The sequence below is a fragment of the Capsicum annuum genome, chromosome 1 (assembly GCF_002878395.1).
Source record: "Capsicum annuum cultivar UCD-10X-F1 chromosome 1, UCD10Xv1.1, whole genome shotgun sequence".
In the NCBI taxonomy this organism is placed as follows: Eukaryota; Viridiplantae; Streptophyta; class Magnoliopsida; order Solanales; family Solanaceae; genus Capsicum; species Capsicum annuum.
The window spans coordinates 203,744,456-203,749,931 of record NC_061111.1 but is presented as its reverse complement, the minus strand read 5'-3'; positions in this window follow the sequence as shown (position 1 = coordinate 203,749,931).

Genomic DNA, 5,476 nt, shown 5'->3' with positions numbered 1-5,476 from the left:
TTGCAACAGATTAGTAATCTGTTAGAAATAACAAACAGATAAAGTCATATGTTGCAACAGATTGGTCATCTATTGTAAATGACTAACAGATAAAGACATTTGTTACAACAGATGACTAATCTATTGCAACATATGTATATATCTGTTTGATAATTTTCAACAAATGACTCATCTGTTGCAACAAATTAAATCTGTTGTAATAGATTGTACACTTAAATGATCATGTAATTACTATGAGATTAATTAAAATTATAATTATTAAATCAATTTGGCTATTACTAATTATGACTAAATTTGAATCATTTCAAATAAAATTAGTCAATTGATCACTCTACTCAGAACGAACACATTAAGATGATCATGTAATTAATATGAGAATAATTGAAATCGTAATTGAACTTATCAATTCATCTTTAATTTTAGTTATATCAATGTAGTTATTACTAATGATATCTTAATTTGAATCATTTAAAATAAAATTGGTCAATTAACACTTTACTCAAGACGAATACACTTAGATGATCATGTAATTACTAACTATGAGATTAATTGAAATCGTAATTAAAATTATCAATTCATATTTAATTTTAGTTAAATTAATTTAATTATTACTAATAATTTCTTGATTTTAATTATTTCAAATAAAATTGGTCAATTGATCATTCTACTTAAGACGAAACACGTAATTGATCATGTAATTACTATAAAATTAATTGAAATTGTAAGTGAACTTACTAATTCATCTTTAATTTTAGTTAAATTAATATAGTTATTTCTAATTATGGTTTGATTTTAATCATTTCAAATAAAATTGGTCAATTGATCACTCTACTCAGGACGAACGCATTTAGTTGATAGTGTAATTACCATGAGATTAATTGAAACTGTAATTGAACTTATTAATTCATGTTTAATTTTAATTAAATAAATTTAGTTATTACTAATATAATAGCTTAATATGAATCAATAGATGACAAACATGTTGCAAAAGATGAGTAATCTGTTGAAAATGACTAAACAGATAAAGACATCTGTTGGAAATGACCAAACAGATAAAGACATCTGTTGGAAATGACCAAACAAATATAGACATATGTTGCAACAGATGACTAACCTGTTGCAATAAATGACTCATCTATTAAAAATTATCAAACAAATATAGACATCTATTGCAACAGATGACTAAGTTGTTGCAACAGATGACTCATTTGTTGAAAATTATCGAACATATAAGATATATGTTGGAAAATAATTTAAAATAGTAAAGCTCAAATGTTTTTAAGAGAACTCAAATGTTTGTGGTGGTGAACTCAGGCTTTCCGAAGAAGGACGATCACCTGATCACCTTCCGAAGTGCGATAGCCAAGACTCAGATTGGCTTTTTGTTGTTTAGGAAAGGGGATAGGGTGTTGTGTAAAGACTGTAAGGTTATCCCGAGTGAGAATCTTTCGACCCAGCATAGGCTCTTGGTTATGGATTTAGGTATAAAGAAGGATAAGAAGAGAAGGGGTGGGGAGTGTAGACGTAGAATTAAGTGGGGTGGCTTGACGCCAGTGAATGCGTGGGATATAGGGGAGAAGTTGGCGGGAATGAGGGTGTGGGAGTGTAGGGGGCGTGGATAGTAGGTGGGATAGGGTGGCTAGGTGTATCAGGAAGAATGCTGGTGAGGTGTTGGGTGTTTCTAGGGGTCGGGCCGGGCATCATCGGGGGATTGGTGGTGGAATGAAGAGGTTAAAAAAAAAGTGGAGACCAAGAAAGGGGCATATGCTAAGTTGGTTGAGAGTAAGGACGAAGAAGAGAAGCGGGTAAATAGGAAAGAGTAAAAGTTAGCTAGGAAGAAGTCTAAGTTAGCAGTTACAGCGGCTGAGATGACAGTATTTGAGAGCTTGTATGCGGGGTTACAGAAGAAAGAAGGGGGAAGAAAGTTATTTAGACTCGCTAAGGCTAGAGAGAGGAAGGGTCGTGACCTCGATCAGGTGAAGTGCATTAAGGGGGAGGACAATACAGTGTTGGTGGAGGACGGCCACATTAAGAATAGATGGCAGTCATATTTTCATAGGCTCTTGAATAACGAAGGGGATAGAGCTATTGGGTTAGGGGAGTTGGAGCACTCAGAGGAGTGTCAGGATTTTAGTTATTGTAGACGTTTTAAGGTAGAGGAGGTTAGAGAGGCTGTTCGCAGGATGCGAAGGGGTAGGGCGACAGGGCCTGATGAGATACCTGTGGATTTTTGGAAGTTTTCTGGCGAGGCTGTTTTAAGGTGGTTGACTAGATTGTTTAACAGAATTTTTAAGATGACGAAAATACCCGAGGCTTAGAGGTGGAGTACTATGATCCCTCTTTATAAGAACACGGGTGACATTCAGAGTTGCAATAACTATAGGGGTATTAAGTTATTGAGTCACTCTATGAAGATTTGGGAGAGAGTGGTCGAGGTGAGGCTGAGACGGATAATGTTTATTTCGGAGAACCAGTTTGGATTTATGCCTGGCCGCTCGACGAAGGAGGCAATTCACCTGGTACGGAGGCCGGTGGAACAATATAGGGAAAGGAAGAAGGATCTGCACATGGTGTTTATCAACTTAGAGAAGGCATACGACAAAGTCCCCAGGGAGGTGCTTTGAAGATGCTTGGAGGTGAGTGGATTCCTAGTGGCATATATCAGAGCAATTAAGGACATGTATGATGGAGCTAAAACTCAGGTGAGAACTGCGGGAGGAGATTCAGAGCATTTCACTGTCTTGACAGGATTACATCAGGGATCTACTCTTAGTCCCTTTTTGTTTGCTTTGGTGATGGATGTGTTGACGAGGCGTATTCAAGGAGAGGTTCCTTGGTGTATAATTTTTCCAGATGATGTAGTTTTGATTAATGAGATGCGGGGGGAGGGGTATGAATAATAAATTAGAGGTGTGGAGATAAACTCTTGAGTCTAAAGGGTTCAGGTTGAGTAGGAGCAAGACAGAGTATTTGGAATGCAAGTTTAATGACGTGAGGCTGGAGAATGAGGTGGTAGTGAAGTTGGAATCACAGGTGGTATGTAAGAGGGATAGTTTCAAGTATCTCAGGTCCATGATTCAGGGTAACGGTGAGATTGATGAGGATGTCTCGCACTGTATTGGGGCGGGATGGATGAAGTAGAATCTCGCCTCGAGGGTGTTATGTGATAAGAAGGTGCAGCCCAAGCTTAAAAAAAAATTCTACAGGGTGGTAGTCCGTTCGTCCATGTTGTATGGAGCGGAGTGTTGGCCAGTGAAGAACTCCAACAGTAAAAAAATGAAGGTGGCGGAAATACGGATGTTGTGTTGGATGTGTGGGCTGACTAGACTATCAGGGAGAAGGTTGGTATGACTCCAGTGGAGAATAAGATGCGGGAAGTCCGATTGAGATGGTTCGGACACGTGATAAGTAGGGGCATGGATACCCCGGTTCGTAGGTGTGAGAGGCTAGCTTTGGATGGTTTTAGGCGGGGTAGGGATAGGCCGAAGAAGTACTGGGGAGAGGTGATTAGGCGGGACATGGAGCAGTTACAACTCACTGAGGACATGACCCTAGATAGAAAGATCTGGAAGACGCGAATTAGGGCAGAAGGCTAGGGTCAGTTTGGGTCGCTAGTGTAGGGAATTACTTAGTGGGGGTATTATTCTTGTTATGATATCTTGTTTCATGCTTTATTACGAATCTATTTACTATTACTTGTGGGTGTCGTATTTATGTTATGCTATCTTGTTCCATGCTTTACTATGAATTTGTTTAGTATTCCGTGTCTCGAGCCGGGGGTCTATCAGAAATAACTTTTCTACTTCTTTAGAGGTAGAGGTATGGACTGCGTACATCTTACCCTCCCCAGACCTCACTATGTGGGAATACACTGGGTTTGTTGTTGTTGTTGTTGCTTAATTGGAATCATTTTAAATAAAATTTATCAATTGATCATTCTATTAAGGACGAATACATTAATTGAAATTGTAAATGAACTTATCAATTCATCTTTAATTTAGTCAAAATCAATTTATTTATTACTAATAATGACTTAATTTGAATCATTTGAAATAAAATTGGTTGATTGATCACTCTCCTCGAGACGAATACACATAGTTGATCATGTAATTACTATGGGATTAATTGAAATTGTAAGTGAACTTATCAATTCATCTTTAATTTTAGTTTTATCAATTTAGTTATTACGAATAATGACTTAATTTGATTTATTTCAAATAAAATTGGTCAATTAATCACTCTAATCATGACGAATACATTTAGTTGATAATTTAATTACTATGAGATTAATTGAAACTATAAGTTTATCTTTAATTTTAGTTAAATCAATTTAGGTATTACTAATAATATCTTAATTTGAATTATTTCAAATAAAATTGATTGATTGATCACTCTACTCGAGACGTATACACTTAGTTAATCATGTAATTACGATGAGATTAATTGAAATTGTAAGTGAACTCATTAATTCATGTTTAATTTTAGTTAAATCAACATAGTTATTACTAATAATGACTTAATTTGAATCATTTAAAATAAAATTGGTCAATTAATTATTCTACTAAGGATGAAACACTTAATTGATCATTTAATTATTGAGATAAATTGAAATCGTAATTGAACTTACTAATTCATCTTTAATTCTAGTTAAATCAATGTAGTTATTTCTAATAATGGTTTAATTTGAATTATTTCACATAAAATTTGTCAATTAATCATTCTACTCAGTACGAAACACTTAATTGATCATGTAATTACTATGAAAGTAATTGAAATCGTAATTGAACTTACTAATTCATCTTTAATTTTAGTTAAATCAATTTAGTTATTTCTAATGATGACTTAGTTTGAATCATTTCAAATAAAATTGGTCAATTGATCACTCTACTCAGGACGAACATACTTAGTTGATTGTGTAATTACCATGAGATTAATTGAAACTATAATTGAACTTATTAATTCATATTTTATTTTAGTAATCAATTTAATTATTACTAATAATGACTTAATGTGAATCAATAGATGACTAACATGTTACAACAGATGAGTAATCTGTTGGAAATGACCAAACAAATAAAAATATCTGTTGAAAATGACCAAACAGATATAGACACCTATTGCAACAAATGACTCACTTGTTGTAACAACTAATTCATCTATTGAAAATTATCAAACAGATATAGACATCGGTTGCAACAGATGACTAAGTTGTTGCAACATATGACTCATCTGTTGGAAATTACTAAATAGACAAAATATGCGTTGAAAGCAATTTAAATTACTAAAGCTCAAATATTTTTTAGGAGAACTCAAATGTTTTTCCCCTTGTCTAAGGTCTTGTGTTCAATTTTAGTTAAATCAATTTAATTATTATTAATAATTGCTTAATTTGAATCAACAAATGACTAACCTGTTATAAGCATTTATTGCAACAGATGACTAATTTGTTGCAACAAATAGGTGATCTGTTGGAAAA